Source organism: Pristis pectinata, chromosome 5 (assembly GCF_009764475.1).
Source record: "Pristis pectinata isolate sPriPec2 chromosome 5, sPriPec2.1.pri, whole genome shotgun sequence".
In the NCBI taxonomy this organism is placed as follows: Eukaryota; Metazoa; Chordata; class Chondrichthyes; order Rhinopristiformes; family Pristidae; genus Pristis; species Pristis pectinata.
In genome coordinates, this window is record NC_067409.1 from 46,149,980 (window position 1) to 46,168,731 (window position 18,752).

At 40.6% G+C, this 18,752-nt stretch overlaps 1 protein-coding gene across 1 annotated transcript in view; it reads left to right on the forward strand.

The window, feature by feature from the left end:
* The window catches only part of cntnap2a (contactin associated protein 2a), a 1,327,865-nt gene that overhangs the window by 128,082 nt on the left and 1,181,031 nt on the right, over window positions 1–18,752 (forward strand).

Here is an 18,752-nt window from a genome sequence, read left to right on the forward strand (position 1 = left end):
TTGGAATCAGAGAATGCATTGACATTTGTCTTCCCACAGTATCTCTGGCACTTCTGGAGCTGCCCCCAGCAAGCTGCCTGTCTGCCCTCACACAAAGCAGATCCCTTCTTTCATCATTTCTTTTCATCAGGACTTCTACATCTCCATCCTGAAACCTTGGGGCACAACCTCTGGTTTCATGTCCTTCTGTCACATGGTCAAGCACAACTTGCTGCAGAATTTTGCTGCTGTTGGAGTGGACTGGTGGCGGCTACAACATGCTATTTGGCTGCTCTACAAGTTGGCAGGCCTTCAATATTGAAATGTTAGTAGTTTTACTTAGCACTTTTTACTATAGAAGGCCGGGTTTACCACTTAAAACATAACAATTTGATTTTTAAATTTTGCCAATTGAATATGGCAATAGAAAAGGACCCCTAATTATTGCACATTAAATGTGCAATGATGTTTTAACAATGTTCTTTCAGCTGTATCCAATATCAAGCAGCACCTATGTTTTCAGGTGTAACAGCAAGAAAGTGCTTTAAAAATCTGGATCAGCCAAGGTATGAAAGGTGTAATTTAGTGAGTTAAAATGATGAGTGTTTATTGTTTACCATAATTGTTCTTTGTGGAAATTGTAAACTGTTCATTCGGATCTTTTATGTAAAATAGCTGATTAAATGATTTGAAGCCTCAGGTGTTTCTCAGTCCAATATCCTGAAAACAAGCAGAGTTACCATAGTATTTTTTAGTAAATGAAGTGTAGATTTCCATCCCAATCCTTGGGTTACTCAGTTAACCAGATATCAATGGGAAAAAGTAGTCTTTGTTGGATGAGGTCCATTTACAGGATTGACCTGTGACACTTGGCTTGTCTGAATTCCAATTCTGAAAAAGTGGGACTAGTCCAGCTGGTGAAGTTAATGGGGTTGAGTCAAAAGCACAGCAGGTAGGACTAGAAGTGCATGCCTTCAGTTCACCTTACATTTAGTAGATGAAGTTTTAAATCGACAGTTTGAAGTGTTTAAGGTTTGAAGCAATCAGTGATGTGGAGTAGAGCACAGCACTGTAGATCTCAAAATGAACTACTTGTTTTTTCTTTTGTGGTTCATGCTGCCACTCAGGTTTCTTTAGATTTGTACTGTGTTTCCAGCCACATAGCTTAATATATGACCATTTGAATTAGAAGGCAGGAGTAAGCCACTGGGCCCTAATGCCTGCTTTGTTCTTTAATCAGTTCAAGGCTGATCCAGTTGTAACCTCAACTTCAATTCCTGTTTATCCATTTTAACCCTTTTTTAAAATCAATTATCTCTCCACATCTACCTTAAAAATATTCAAAAACTTTGCTTCAATTACCTTTGGAACAGAATCTCGCAGGTACCTTCGGACAGGAAGTACAAAAGCCTGGAATTCCACACCACCAGTTTCAAGAACAGTCACAAGAACAGTCAAGAACAACCATTTGATTCTTGAACCAACCTGCATAACTCTAATCGCTAACTCAGTATAGCAATACTATGACCACTTTGAAGTACAATGGACTTTTTCTGTTCTAATTGTGTTCTTTGAGTCAGAGCAGTACAGCAATGAATACAGGCCTTTTGGCCCAATGAGTCCATGCTGCCCACCCATCTAGTCCCAATTTCCTGTGTTCAGACCATATCCCTCTATGCCCTGTCCCTCTAAACACCTATCCAAGTGCTTCTTAAGTGATACTATTGTACCTGCCTCAACCACTTCCTTTGGCTGATTGTTCCATATACTCAGCATCCTCTGAAAAAGTTGCCCCTCAAGTCTCTTTTTAAATCTTCCCCCTCACCCCAAATCCATGCCCCCCAATTTTGGACTTCCCTACCATGGGGAAAAGGCTACTACCATCCACCTTATCTCTGCCCTTCATGATTTATAAACCTCAGATCACCTCTCATTCTCCTACGTTCCAAGGAATAAAGACCAACCTCTCCTGATAACTTCAGTTCTCTAGTCCTGGCAACATACTTGTAAATCTCCTCTGCACTCTTTTTCCAGTTTAACCACATCTTTCCTATTAAAGGGCAACCAAAACTGTACACAGTACTCCAAGTGTGACCTCAACTTGTACAACTGCAATGTAATGTCCCAACTCCTATATTCATTGCCCTGACTGATGAAGGCCAGTGTGCTAAACACCTTTTTCTCCACCCTGTCTATCTGTGATGCTGCTTTCAACAAACTATACACTTGTAGTCCTTGGTGCCTCTGTTCCATGACACTCCCTCGTGCCCTACAGTTCATTAGTACAAGTCTTATGCTGTTTAACTTTCTTAAAAAAATGCATCACCTCACACTTGTCTGTATTGAAGTCACTCCAATACTTATATGTCTTACCACTCCTCAGCCCAATTCCCTAACTGATCAAGATCCCTCTTGTAATCTAAGATAACCTTCTTCACTATCAACAACATCTCCTAATTTAGTGTCATTCACAAACTTACTGATCAAGCCTTGCACATTTGCATCCAAATCATTCATACAAAATAAACAAGGGTCCCAATACCAACCCATGGCACACCAGTAGTCACCGGGCTCCATTCTGAGGAACAACCTTCAGCCACCACCCTCTGCTTCCTACCTCCAAGCCAATTTTGAATCCACCCAACTAACTCTCCTGGATTCCATGGGACCTAACCTTACAGACCAGCCTACCACATGGGACCTTGACAAAGATCTTGCTAAAGTCAAAATAGACAACATCCACTGCCCTACCCCCATCTACCTTATTGGTTACCTCTTCAAAAAACTTTAAAGGTTTGTCAAGCATGACTTCCATGCACAAAACCATGCTGACTCCTCCTAATCAGACTGTCTATCCAAATGCTGTTAGATCAGGTCCCTCAGAATTCCTTCCAGTAACTTCCCTGCTACTGATGTCAAACTGACCAGCCTGTAGTTCCCTGGCTTGTCCTTGGGACCTTTCTTAAAGAAACAGAACATTAACCACCTTCCAGTCTTTGGGAACTTCACCAGTGGCAAATGATGAAGCAAGTCTCTGCAAGGGCCTCCATAATTTTTCCTCCAGCCTTCCGCAAAGTCTGAGGATGCACTTGGTCAGGCCCTGGGGATTTATCCACCTTAATATGCTGCAAGGCTGCAAATACTTCCTCCCTGGTAATACGAATCTTCTCCAAAACATCCCCACTAATTTCCCACATCTCTTGAGCAACCATGATTTTCTCCTCAGTAAACACCAAGGGGAAATATTTGTTAAAAATCCCACCCATTTCCTGTAGCTCAAGACTTAGGTGACCCTGCTGATCTCTAAGGGGGACCTACTCTATCTCTAGCCACCCTTTTAGTCTCAATGTAGCTATAGAACCTCTTGGGATTTTCCTTAACCCTACCTGCCAGATCCATCTTGATTTCACTCGTGCATTCTTAATTTTTTTATAGTTATAAAGGGATTCACTCATCCCCTAACCTCCTAAGCACAATGTACACTTCCTTCCTTTTCTTGAAGAGAGCCTCAATATCTCTCGTCGGCCAAGGTTCCCCAAACATACCTGGTTTACCCTTCACCCCACCAGGAACATGCTGCTCCTGGACTCCTGATATCACAATCTTAAAAGCCTGCCACTTGCCATTCATTCCTTTCCCTCCAAACAGCTTCACCTAATTGACCTCTGCTAGATCCTGCCTAATTCCCCCAAAATTAGTCTGACTCCAGTTTAGTACCCTAACCTGTGGGCCTGTCCTATCCTTTTCCATCACCATCTTAAAGCTAAAGAATTATGGTCATTGAAGCCAAAGTGCTCCCTGACTGCCACTTCAATTACCTACCCTACCTCATTCCGCAAGAGAAGATCCAGTATTACACCTTCCCAGGTATGGCCCTCTATATATTGGCCCAGGAAACTTCCCTGGGCACATTTCAAATTCCACCCCTTTCAGGCCCTTAACACAGTAGTCCAGTCAATACCAGGGAAATTAAAATCTCCCACCAATAGAACAATATTATTCTTACAACCATGAGCAATTTCGCTACACACCTGCTCCTCAAGTTCCCACTGACTGTTTAGGGGTCTATAATACAGCCCCACTAGTGACACTCCCCTTGTTTCTAAGTTCTGCCCATATAGCCTCACTGGATGATCCCCAAGAATGTTATTGCTAAGTACTGCTTTACATCCCCCCTTAAAAAGGCAACACCTCCTTCTTGCTTACCTGTACCTCTGTCACACTTGTAGCATCTGCATCCTGAAATATTGAGCTGCCATTTCTGCTCTTCTCTCAGGGATGTTTGTTATGCCTATAACATCCCAGTCCTCAGAGCCAATCCACACCAAGTTAGTCCACTTTACCTGTTAAACCTTGTGCATTGAAATAAATGCAGTTTAACTGTGTATTCCTTTTCCTGCCTTCACTCTGCCCCTGCCTATCCTGATTAGGAAACTTACTCTCACTGGCTACTGCTTTGTAGCATGACTTGCTCCTGCTCAGCGCCCTACCAACCTGGTTTAAACCTTCCCTTGTAGCACTAGCAAGTTCCCCTGCAAGGATATTGGTCCCTTTGTGGTTCAAGTGCTACCCATCCCACCTCTACTCCAGAAAAGAGACCAGTGGTCCAAGAACCTGAATCCATATCTCCTGCACCAGCTCCTCAGCTGGAAGTTCATCTAGCCTATCCTTCTATTTCTCACCTCCCTAGCACATGGCACCAGAAGTAATCTAGAGATCGCTACCCTCAAAGTTCTGCTTAACTTCTTACCTAACTCTCTATATTCATTCCGCAGAACCTCATCCCTTGTTCTACCCATGTCATTCGTACCAACATGTACGACGTCTTCCAGCTGTTCACCCTCCTGCTTGAGAAATTTTTGCAGCTACTTAGAGACATCCTTGACCCTGGCACCCAGGAGACATCACGCCATCCTGGCATCTCTTCTGCAACCACAGAATCTCCTTCCATCCCCCTCACTATCAAGCCTGTTATCATCATCACCCTGTCTGACTGCACCCTTTCCTTCTGACCCTCAGAGCTAGGTACAGTGCCAGAGACCTGACTGCTGCTGCTAGCACCTGAAAGGACATCTCTCTCAACAGATAAAGAGGTATACCTGTTAGTGAGAGGAATGGCCACAGGGAATCTTGTATTGTCTGCCTACTGCCTTTACTTTTCCTGGTGGTCACTCATCTATCTGAAGCCTGTACTTTGGGTGTGACCACTTCAGTAAAAGTGGTATCTATGAAGCCCTTAGCTTCCTGGGTGATCCTGTGTACATCCAGTTCCTTGACCCAGTCAGTCAGGAGCTGCAGCTGGGTGCACTTCCCACAGATGTAGCCAAAGGAGACCATGAGGTTCCCTGACTTCCCACATCTTGCAGGAGGAGCATTCCACTGCCTTAACTAACATCCTGCCCACACTGAATCAAGTGCTGAGGATCAACAGCAATATAAAACCTTACCTGTGCCTCCTCACCAAGGGCTTTTTAAAGATCCACTCTCACTCCCAATACCTAGGCCACTTACTCAGCCTTTTCACCAAAGCCTCAGTTCCCCACTCATACAAAGACCCACTGTCACAATGGCTGCTCTGTTTGACTCTACCTTCTTTTTATTGGCTGCTATTAATTATAAATTAGCCAAACAACTATTAACTAAGAATTAGCAAACTTGTCTCTTTTAAATTCCTGGAAGGCGAAACTCACAAGCAAGCCCCGAGACCTATCTCTTTTCAACTTGTAAAAATTATGTATAATTTATGTTTTTCTTCTGAATGCTGCTTATCTGATGCTATGTGCCTGTGACGCTGCTGCAAGTAAGTTTATCATTGCACCTGTGCATACATGTACTTGTGCATATGACAATAAACTTGACTTTGACTTTGACTTTGAATTTAGAACAGAAGAGTTCTGATGAAGAATCATTGACCTGTAATGTTACCTGTTTCTTTCTCCACTGATGTGGCCTTATTTGCTAAGTATTTCCAGTATGTTCTGTCTTTGTTTCAGATTTCCAGCATTTGCAGTTTGTTTTTGATTTTCAGTTAGTCGAGTAAACTTCTGTGACTGCTTAGAATGTATTAACATTCTTCCTTAAATAAGGAAATCAGTAATATACACAGTACTCCAGTATTCCAGATGCAGTCTCACCAATGCCTGTCTAACTGAAGCATAATCCACCAATTTTGTATTCAATTTTCCTAGCCATAAACAATAACATTCTGTTAATTTTACTTGCAAGACGTAATAAAGCAGCTTTTCACAAATCATGCGCGAGGACACCCAAATTTTTGTATCTCAGAACTCTGCAATTTCTCACCATTTATTTGATATACATTTTTATTTTCCAGACAAATGGACAATTTCACATTTTTCCACATAGAAAAGTGTGACCAGATGTTTGCTGACTTGGTTAAGGATCTATATTTTTTTGTGGCCCTCTTATGTCCTCCTTTACAACTTGCATTGGCATCAGCAAGTTTAGCAAACAAAGCTTCAATGACTTCATCCAAGTCATTCATATAAAAAGATGAGGCCAAACTCAGATCCCTGCGACACCCCACTCATTACGTCTTTCCAGCCATAAAAAAATCTCTGCATACTCTTTGTTTCCTGTTAGCCAGCCAATCATTTATCCATGCCAAAATGCATGCTTCTGCATGACAAACTTTAATTTTCTGCAATAACCTTTGCAGCACCTTACCAAGTGCTTTCTGGAAATCTAACTATAGGATCTACACTGTTTTTTCTTTATCTGCGTAGCACACATTATTTCATCAAACATTATTTCCCTTTCAAGATCCACATTGACTTTGGCTGATTAACTTGAATTTTCCTAAGTGTCTTGCTATAATGTATTTGATAAGAGCTTCTAACATTTTCGCAATGATAGATGTTAACTGACCTGTAGTTTTCTGCTTTCTGTCTCCCTTTTTGAATAAAGGAGTTACATTTATTATTTCCCATAAAATCGAACTTTCCTAAATTGCAGGCACTTTGGAAAATTAAAACCAGTGCATCAACTATCCCACTGGCAACTTCTTTTAAGACCCTAGAATGAAGTTCAGCAGGACCAAAGAGTTGTCAGCCCACAGTTTCAGCAATTTCTTCAAGACCACTTCTCTGGCTGATTCATTTTTCCCGAGGTTCCTCTCACCCTTTTAATTCCAAATTTAGAACTATATCATGGATGTTACTTGTATCTCTGTATTGGAGACTGGTGCAAATTACATGTTTAATTCATCTTCCATTTCCTTGTTTCCGTCTATTAATTTTCCAGACTGATACTCTATTGGACAATGCTTTCATTATTAACTCTTTTATTTTAAAATATCCATTGAAGCTGTAACTATCTGTTTTTATACTTCTGGCTAGTTTTATCACATACTTTTTTTTTTCTTCCTTGTTAACCTTTTGATAATTCTTTGCTGTTTATTAAATTCTGTTCAATATTCTAACCTGCCACCTATGTTTGTTCAATCATTTTTTTTTATATAAGTTTGAAACTACCTTTAATTTTTTTTAAGTTAAACATAGCTGATAGCTCATCCCATTATAATTTTTCAGTCCCGTGGGAATGTGTCGATTCTGTGTACTCTAAAAGATCCCCTTAAGTGTTTGCCACTGCACCTTGATCCCTTAATCTGATTTGCCAGTTCACTTTAGCTAGATCTGCTTTCATGCCCTTATAATTGCCCTCATTTAAGTTGAAAATGCTAGCCTTGGACACATTTTTCTCTCCCTGAAACTGAATGTAAAATTCAATCTTATTATGACACTTCCCTTTGCTCAAACTGAAATCGTAGAGGAGTCACAGTGCAACACATTTCTTTCATGTATATTTTTAATTAGATTTCAAATTGAGAAGCCACCAGCTGAGGGAATAAATGAAAGAAATGTAATGATAAGAGTTCCTTTTTGCTTTGGAAGAAATTTCAGAGGCTCTTGCAGTTTGTATTGTGCTGATGGCATGGCAACATCATAAACTCATCAAAAGTAGAGTGGATGACTACACAGTAGTGACACCATTTTATTTGCAGAAAAATGAAGCGCAATAGGAGGTGTCCTTGTAAAATGACGTGTGAAATATCCTATTTCTCTCTTTGTCTGCGGTTGCCCACTGAGCTAAGTACAGGTATTTTACTTTACGGAATGCCCCACCAGTCAAGAGTTATCCTGTTTGAGGCAAACTGATGGAAATGACAAGCTGATGAGGATTGTTTTGGTTTCATCCTAAATGCTACCACCATTTACATTGCACTGTTCCTGGAAGGAGATTTTGAAGTTTCTTTCCTGACAAAAGTGCTGAAAATCCCATCAATTTTTAATATTGCTGTTTTAATCATATCCTGTTCGATGTATGGATTTGTTTGTCACAGTGGTATTGCAGAGTTCTACTCAAAAGATGTTGAGAGAAAAAGTAGAATAGATTTATATCTAAACTATTATGTAAGTGGTTGTGATAATTGGAGCTATTAACAGTAAATGCTTTTGGTTGAATTGAAACCCAATAATTTCTGAGTAAGTAAGAATAATGGAAAGGTTTGCAGGGTAGTTACTGTTTTATGTGTTGGAGCGCTTTAATTTAATTTGATTTGTAATTTGTGCCTTTCATTTCTGGTTGATTTACATAAAAGCTGGATGAAAGAACTGATGTCATTTTCTGCCTCAAGCAGCAGGTACAGTCTAAACTCCATTGCCAAAACAGGTGCTTCACTGTTTTGTTGAAGTTCTTTTTGCTGTAAATGCTGCTGTTCAGTAAAAAGAACTGAACATTTTATTTTGGTTAGGTGACGTGGACAACATCCAATGACTGAAATGTATACAAATCATCTTTAAATGCAGCCAATGATTGAGACAGTCACGGCTTGGCCATGATTTTTCAATCCTCCTTAGATATATATGGGAGAGATGTCAGAAGATTGGAAAATTGTAAATGCTACATCGCTCTTCAAAAAAGAGGAATTATTGCCCTGTTAGCCAAATATAGATTTTTGGGGAAATTTAAGATGTAAAAGTAACTGGAAATGTAAGGGTTAATAATGTATAGCTGTTTTGCTTTAACCATGGTGTGATTATAGTTATGACTGCAAGATGTGCAGGTGCTTGTGAGAAACAAAGAAATGCTTAAGGCATATCTCGTTTTGCTAAAAGTTTGCTGTAAGCAACTGCCCTAGTATGTGCAACTTCGCACGTAGGCTTCTTTAGATTAAGTATAAAAGGAGGAACACTAACATGTAAATCCCTGAGTGGGGATCAGTACAGAGCTCGGGTCGCACTCTTTCTCTGTATCCCTCACTCCTGCTAGCATTAAAATAATAAAGTGCTTATTGCACGCTCCTTGGTTCTGTTGTTGTCTGCTTTATTACAGCGTGGATCGGCTTTCACAAAGATTATAATCCACAACAAAAGTTGTAGTCACTTTGATGAATGTAAGTTAATAAATGAGTCAGCATTTGTTGGTTGAATGTAAATTGTGTCTGACTAATGAGGTTTAGCTTTTGGATGAAGTAATGGAAAGGGTCGCTGTAGGTAGGGAAATGGATGCTTTTTGAGGTCTAGGTTCTGCTGGCAAGTACAACATTTATTTCTCTTTCCCCATTTACCTTTGAAAAGGTGGCGGTGAGCCCCTTTTTGAACAGTTGCAGTCCTGCTTTAGTAAGGAGTTCCATAAGTGAGACCCAGTGACTAGGAAAGAATGTGGATATATCAGTCAGGGTGGTGTACAGTTTGGCAGGAGGGATTAGTAGGGGCACTTGTAGATTATGATCTCCTCTTGCACTTGCTGCCTTCGTCATTCTTGCTAGTAGAGGGTGTGGGTTTAGAAGATGCTGTTTGAGGAGTTTAGGTGAGTAACTGCAGAACACTTTATAGATAATGACTGCTGCAGTCACTTTGGAGGTGGTAAGTGTTTAGGAGGGTTAATTTGGGGTGTCAATCAAGTAAGCTGCTTCATTCTGGATAGTGTCAAGCTTCTCAAGTGCTGTTGGAGCAGCCCTTGACTTGGCAAGTGGAGAATATTTCATCACATTTGCGACTTGTGGGGGCAGATACATTCGGGACATTTAAGAGACTCTTAGACATAAATGATAGAGAAATGGAGGGCTACATGGGAGGGAAGGGTTAGATAATATTTAGAGCAGGATAAAATGTCGGCACAACATTGTGGGCCCAAGGGCCGAAGGATTGTTGAGTCAAGAACATTGTTCTGAGGAATCCTGTAGTTGGACTGATTATGCTCAAGAATTACAACTATCGTTGTGCAAGGCATGACATCAAACACTGGGATGTTTTTCCTTTGATGCCCATTGACATTAGTTTTACCAGGGCGTCATGATGCCACACTCAGTCAAATGCTGTTTTGATGTCAAGGGCAGTAAATTTCATCTCGTCTCTGGAATTTGGGTCTTTTGTCCACATTTGGATAAAGACGTTCTGGTCCTGATCAGGCATTGTTTGAGAGCACTGATCACAACACTTCCCCTCACTTTGCAGATTATTGGGAATAAACTAATTGGGAAGTATTTATGCAGGTTTGTTCTTTTTCGTGGACAGGAAATATTTGGGCAATGTTCCCCATTATAGGTAGGTGCCTCCATTATAACATTAGTACAGCTTGGTTAAAGGGCAATTAGTTCTGCAACATAAGTCATTAGTACTATAGCCAAGATATTGTCTGGTCCCATGGCCTTTGGTTTATCTAGTACACTCAGCTCTTTCTTGATATCATGTGGAGTGAATTGATTTGTGTGAGGACCGGCCTCTATCACAATGGGGATCTCAGGAGGAAGCTGAAATCAATTTGGCACTTCTGGTTGACAAAATTACAAAATTGCCTTGTCCTGTCATTTTAGAAGATGGGATTGTTCTTCAAGCTTCTTCCTCCCATTCACAGTTTAATAGTCTGCCACCATGTTATGCTTGTGGCAGGACTGCAGATCTTTTGAGCTGATCTGTTGGATTTAGGAGAGTTTAGCCCTGTTTATTAGTGTCATAGAATACTACAGCACAGAAACAGGCCCTTTGGCCCATCTAGTCCATGTTGACCTGATTTTCTGCCTCGTCCCATGTACCTGCACCTGGGCCATATCCCTCCAAACCCCCCCCCCCCCCCCATCCGTGTACCTATCCAAACTTCTCTAACGTGTTACAATTGAACCCACATCCACCACTTCCACTGGCAGTTCATTCCACACTCTCACCACCCTCTGAGTGAAGAAGTTTCCCCTCAGACTCCCCTTAAATATTTCACCTTTCACCCTAAGCCTATGACTTCTATTTCTAGTCTCACTCAACCTGAGGGGAAAAAGCCTACATGCATTCACCCTATCTATACCCCTTTATAATCTTGTATAAATCTATAAGATTTCCCCTCATTCTCCTGCACTAGAGGGAATAACGTCCTAAACTTTTCAACCTTTCCCTATAACTCAGGTCCTCAAGTCCTGGCAACATCCTTGTAAATATTCTTTGTACTCTTGCAAGTTTATTGATATCTTTCCTGTAGGTAGGTGACAAGGTCCAAGGGAGCACCTTGTCAGGCCCTGGGGATTTATTCACCTCAAGATAACCAGCACCTTCTCTTCAGTAACCCAGATACGGTCCATGATCTCACTACTCTTTTGCCTCAGTTCTATAGTATCTGTGTCTGTCTCCAGAGTAAATACGGATGCAAAAAATTCATTTAAGATCTCCCCCCATCTCTTTCGGCTCCATGAATAGGTGACCACGCTGATCTTCAAGAGGGCCAATTTCGTCCTTTGCTACCCTTTTGCTCTTAATAAAGCAACAGAAACCCTTGGGATTCTATTTCACCTTGTCTGCTAGAGCAACCTCGTGTCCTCTTTTTGCTCTCCTGATTTCTCTCTTAAGAGTTCTCTTCCATTTCTTATACTCCTCAAGCGCCTCATTGGATCCTAACTGCCTATATCTGATATGCGCCACCTACTTTTTCTTTACCAGGTCCTCAATATCCCTTGATAACCAAGGTTCCCTAAAGCCCTGCCTTTTATTCGAACAAGAACATATAGATTCTGTACCCTCAGTATTTCACCTTTGAAAGCCTCCCACATACCAAGCATCTCTTTGCGGGAAAACAACCTATCCCAATCTATACCTGCTAGATCCCGTCTGAAGCCATCAAAATTGGCCCTACTCCAGTTTAGAAACACAACCTGAGGACCAGTCCTATCCTTTTCCATAATTATCTTGAAACTAATGGAATTATGATCACTAGATTCAAAGTGTTCCCTTACACACACTTCTGTCACCTGCCCTGTCTTATTCTTTACAATGAGATCCAGTATCGCGCTCAGTCTTATTGGGACCTCTACATATTGATTAAGGAAACTTTCCTGAACACATTTGACAAACTCTATCCCATCCAATATGGGAGTCCCAGTCAGTATGTCGAAAGTTAAAATCACCTACTATCACAACCTTATATTTCTTGCAACTGTCTGCTATCTCTCTGCAGATTTGTTTCTCTAAATCCTGCTGACTATCGGGTAGTCTTTAATATAGTCCCATTAATGCAGTCATCCCTTTATTATTCCTCAGTTCCACCCACATTGCCTCAGTAGACGAGCCCTCCAGTAGGTCCTCTCTGAGCACTGCCGTGACATTTTCCCTGATGGGTAATGCCATCTCCCTCCTTTAATACCTCCCTCTCTATCATGTCTAAAACATCGGAAACCCGGAACATTGAGCTGCCAGTCCTGCCCCTCCTGCAAACAAGTCCCACTAAGTCTCACTATTGTATGCGGTGTTTGCTGTATAGGATGTTGTCTTGTGTGTCAGCTACACCAGATTGGTTTATATCTTTTAGGTAGGCACTGTGGTGGTTCCAACGTGCCCTCTGCACTCTTCATTCAACCTGAGTTGATCCTCTGGCTTGATTGAAATGGTGGAGTGAGCAATATGGGGGGCGGTGGGTGACATGGTGGAGATTACAGGACTTAGAAGGTGATGGTTGTCTTCTTGAACTACTGCAGTGTGTGTGGTAAAGGAAAGTGATGTTAATTAGGGAGTCATCATTTAAACCCAGTTAAGATAGAGGAATGACAATATATTTCTGAGCCACTTGGATTTCAAGAACTTGTTATTCTTTTCTTAGGTGGTAGAGATTACAGGCTTGGGAAGTGCTGCAGTGCATTTTGTAGATTGTACTTACTGCATCCATTCTCTTGACGTGCTTTGCAGATGGCGGAAAAGATTAGGTGCCATTCGAGTATATTGCTCTGTCTTGGATGGAATTGAACTCCGGGCATATTTTTCAAGCAGCACTCCCCCAGGCAAGTGGAGAAAATTGCACACTCCTCCTGACTTGTGCCTTGTAGATTATGGAACAGATTTGAAGAATCATGAGATGAGTCGCTCACTGAAGCAAACTTGGCTCTTGTAGCTACAGTATTTGTGGGAACCATTTTCATGTGACTGGTCTAGTTAAATGTTGATGACCCTCAAGGTGCTGATGGTGAGGGAATTTGTGCTGGTAATGCCATGAGTATGTTAAGAGTTGGACTTTCTCTTGTTGAAGATGGTCATTTTGTCATTTAATTGGCCCATGGATGAATATTGTCCTGGTTTTGCTTGATGCAATTAAGAGCTGCTTTATTATCCAAGGTGTTGAAAATGCATCTGAATACTGTGCATCAGCAACAAACATTCCCACTTCTGACTTTATAATGGAAGGAGTGTCAATAATGAATTAGCTGAAAATGATTGGACCTAAGGTACTGCCATGATGAATTACTGCAATGAGGTTTGAAGGGGAGATATTTGACCGATCAACTACACTCATTTTGTTCCAGGTATGATTGCAGCAAGTAGAAAGACGCATTTTTTTTTGTAAAGAACTTGGAGGCTGATTCTGGTCTCCCAGCAGAGCCCAATGGATAGGATTCTAGAATTCATTTAAGTTTCAAGAATTGACTGGAGCTTTTAGTACACAGGAAGTAGAGGAGTTTTGCGAGGAGAGGTTGGGAGTGATAAGCTCTGAGCTGGAAGGCTCAAACTTTCTTTTTAGGAAGCACATTTGCTGCTTCTCACCCCATAAGGAAAATTCAGGCAAAGTGGAACATTGAGAGAGAGATCAGGAAAGATAAAGCTTAAGTTAACTTTGGATACTGAATTGTCTTCAGCTGGTGGGAATATCACAAAAGTTTATACACTCAGATCAACAATAAAATAACAGGGGGACTTAATGACATTGTAGGAGTTTAGTATGCACATGAAGGTGTTTATACTTATATGATTTACAGACTGTGTATTAACAATCTTGAGTCTATACCTTCTGTTATTTTGTATTTCTATATCTAGTTACTGTGAAACTGCCATGTAATCTGTAAGTATGAGCTTGCTTCAGCACCACTGCTGGTAGTGGGGTGCAATTATTAAATGGCAAGTTTACTGGAACAGTTGCCATTTTATTTGTGGGCAAAGGGGAATTTTAGAATAGCAATGTCAGGTTTATTAATATTAAAATGGGACTAAATTATTTTTCATGGTCCATGTGCAACATTATACTCTCATAAATTCAATAGCATATATAAAATAAAGACAAAATTACTGTAACAAAAGAATAATTGTATGTTGTTTGTGTATAATAGTCTAATTAATATCTGTTTCTAACTCTGGAACACATGAAGACTAGTTTTGGTTAAATCAGATAATATTGCTTATTATCTTACTCAAAATAGATTCTATCCACACCTCTGTTACATCTGTCAGAAGTATCTGTGACATCAGTAAGTGACATTGCATTGGGATTTCCCATTTTGAGTGTCAGCTTTTGCCAACTGAGCCTAATCAAAAATCGGGCGGATGTCTCTGTGAATTTCCTTGCTCTGTCCACCAGATGTCTCTGTAGTAATTCAGCCTCAAAGTCCTCTGGGTCAAGGTGAGCTTTCTGTGGCAGAACCTCTCAGCAGTCTGAGAATTAATTTTTTTCTCTGAAATTCATCAAATAGATTTTCCTTAATACTTACCCATGTTCAATCTTTCTTCACCTCTTGTATGAATTCTCACCATTTTAGTCACAAATGTGTTTATTAGTTCCACAACCCTTCACTGGAGGTAACTTGAAGCTTCTGGTGGTGTTGCCGATAAATGGCCTCCCACTCCACATAGTCCAGCATCAAGTTCGGTCCCCTCCCCTGAACAATTGCCTGACTTGCACCTCCCACCAATAATTATAACCCTCCCGTATTTCAGTGGAGGCAGCCACCATGCAAGGATTTCTCTCGGAAACTTGAATTATTTTAATGTAGTATCAGACATCACGAAAGGCATATATGCAGGTGATCATTATTCACCAAAGACTGCTGAAGATAAACTATAGAGTTGTACACTCTTTCAGGATTGAGGATAACATTCTTCTGCATTGGGTTTGTGGGTTCTGAGGTGATTGATGTGGTTGATGAGGAAACGGATGACTCTTCAACAGATGGGGCAGGAGGTGCTTGAAGGGTCTGGTGGATGGGTAGGTTGTGAAGTGGTGTGCTCATTCTACCATTTATGCGGGACCTCTGTCTGCTCTCAATGCATGGTTCTCAAGGTTCTCGATACCATCCTGAATGCTCCTTCGCTACTTTGAGCAGTAATGGACCAGGAATTCCCAGGAGTCAGCGAGGATGTTGTATTTTTTTCACAAAGGTTTTGAGCATTTCCTTGAATTTTTTCCTCTGTTTCTTAACAGTAGAGGATGACATCTCTTACTTGTGGGCAACAGAAATGAGGATATTTTGGTGAAGCCTGAACCTTACTTTCTTTGAAGAAAGCATCAAATCATTGTATTCTTTCACTATTTTCACACTTATAAAATTAATATTCATTCATCTTTGTACTTACTGATTCCTGTCTGCCTTTAATAAATACAGTAATAGCAAATCTAGAAAGTCACATGGTTAAACTTGTGTTTACTTTGATGCATATACCTGTACACTATCTGGCATCAAGCAGATATGATTTGTCCTTCTGAGAAGAGTGCATGCATTCAGATTTGACAGGCAAACCCCACAGATGGGTTTATATTTCTTTGTAGCTTGGTTTGAGGTCTCTTAAATATGATGTACTAAAGCAACATGCTGTGCATGCTGGAACTTAGGAATCACTGTGGAAAATACTGAAAATATTCACCTAGTCAGATAGCCTCTGTGGAGAGAGGCAAACAGAGCTAACATTTCAGGTCAATGACCTTTTATTAAAACTTGGATCGGTTGGAGATAGAAAGAAGAGAACGTAGGTGGGGAGGACAGAACAAAAGTCTGTGAGAGGTTAGAAGGCAGAAGAGATGAAGTGCCAAAAGGGATGTTAGTACAAGATAACATGGAGGTGAAAAACTAGAATAATAACTGAAATTACCAGTGGAATTTGGAAGGAATTCTTAAATCTGGAATGAAAGTGCTGGAATATTGACTATGTCAAGCAGTTGAATTTAGTGTCGAGTCCAGAAGGCTGGAAAAGTACCAGAAGTGAAATGAGGCTAATTGGTGTTATGTTCTGGAATAGGCTGCATGAAATGTTGATGGAAGCAGATTCAATAATAACTTTCAAAAATTAATTAGATAATATATGGAGATAGAAATTCTGCAGAACTACAGTCCTCCCCAGCTTGCGAACACGAACGATCATTTGGGAGACCGGCAGGATTGGTTTGCCGGCTGCTGGCATTTTCTGCCATGTGGGAAATCTGTTTCTGGCAGCCATTCCCGACTGCAAACTGTTTGGGTTGTGAACAAGAATGGAACCCTGCTGTAACCTGGGGAGGACCTGTACAGAGAAGGGATAGGGAATGGGTCTAATTGGTTTCAAAGAGCCAGTGCAGGCACTGGTGGGCTGAATCACCTGTGTGTTATCATTTCCATGATTGAATTAGACAGTGCAAAACTGCATCTTCGTATCTCAATGCTTACTCCTTGGATTGAGCAGAAATTCCATTCCACTATCTGATTATGATTTCTTAACATCCAGTCACCCTGTTGTGTTATCCTTGGGAGCTATACAAAATGAAGAGGGAAGCAGAGCCGTTGTCCTGTCAGTTTTGTGCTCAGTGCAGCCTTTGCTAAGCAGAAGGGACAACTCGCAAAAGGAAATGAACCACTTAAACATGAAAAAATATTACTGAATATAGAAAATTCTTGCTCTTTTCCCTAAATGGCCTTTTGATTGTCATCAAGAAATTGAAACCAACTTGTTTGGTCACCATTCATTAAGAATTTACAACATTCCCAAATTCTAAGTGGTGTGGTGATAACTGGGTGGGGGAGGGGAGAGGTTGGTACTGCAGTGGAATCTCTGCTTTAGCTTTCTTTGAATCCCCTCCTGCAGTACACAAGTGACAGGAATAGTGCAGGGAAATGTCAAAGTAGATGATAATTGGCTCAGACCTTCAGGCATGATTGTATCCATTTTGGGGACATTAATGATGAACAGTAGCTCAGGTTTTAATTGCAATGTTTTTATCCATCAAATGATTTATGTGTTCTTTTTTGAAGATAAGTAACTGTACTGATGTACTTAATGATTTTATTTGTACAAGTATAAAATGAACAAAATAATTCTGTTTTAAATTATGTAATTCAGTGAATTTCCAGCTGCTCTCATTGTGGCCCCGATGCATTACGATGAACATATCAGCTTTTTTGGCAGTTGTAGTTGTCTCTTTTCTGCCCTACGTTCAGAGCTGAGCTGCTTCTGGTGACAATAGTTAGAAAGGTTATCTGGGAGGAAATTAATCCTATCCAACCAAAGCAGAAACAGCCTCATAAACATGAGTGGGAATTAAACTTTTGCATTTTTGATTTGGAGTTTAAATATTTCTTTGGTGAATAATATACTATATGTGCATTGCTATGTCATGATTTGGGGATTAAATTCACTACCCCTGACAAGAGGCACAAGGATTACGGTTAACCAATATACATTGATCACAATGCAGGCAGCATTCCAAGTTCTTTTTCTGTGTTAATTTCGATGATTTCAGTGTGTGGAAAGTAATAATAAAGCTGTGATTAGCTGAATGCAGCAGCAAGAAGCTAACATCTTGAGTAACTAGTCCCAGTTAAAACTAGCCTCCAGCTATTCAAGGGAATGTGCATTGTGGCTGGGGGAGTTGCTAGCGGTCATACAGTAGAGTATGAGAATGGCAATAAATAGAATGAGCAACATCGTGTGCAGCATCAAAAGTCATGGTGGATGATAGGAAAGGTGTCCAGTGTCCTTGGAACCAGGAGAAGCAATCAAAAGGCAGCTGAAATCAATGGAGATTGATGGTTGGACCTAAGCCTCAAGGACTTGGATACAGCTTGGAAAGAAGATCAATGATCTCACATGAGTGATTAAGGTCATTAAGTGAATTTTCAATTGGCATTACATGTTGTAGATGATGAGTTATCAGAGAAGGTCAATGATGGGAATGTAGGAGATGCCCTCTACATGAAGTTCCAGGAACTGTTTTCTAAAGTCCAAAAGAAATTGCTAGTTAACAAAACTTGAGGTCCATGGAAATAAATTGTCACAAGAAGCACAGGAAGGTTAAAGGCAAAAAGCAGAATTGTAGTAAACAGCGATTCTTTCAGGTTGGAGGATGCAAACAGTGTATTCACCAGAGACAGACACTAGGTCTACTACTTTTTTTTGATATCTTAGTCATTAACACTTGTGGCAGCTGGTTTTTTATTGTGGTTGGAGCCAAACCTTGCACAGGTGAAGATGTTGGTGTTTGTTCAAAATCAATCATCTCAGCCTCATAATATTGCTGCAGGAGTTCCTTTGGGCAGTGTCCCAAGT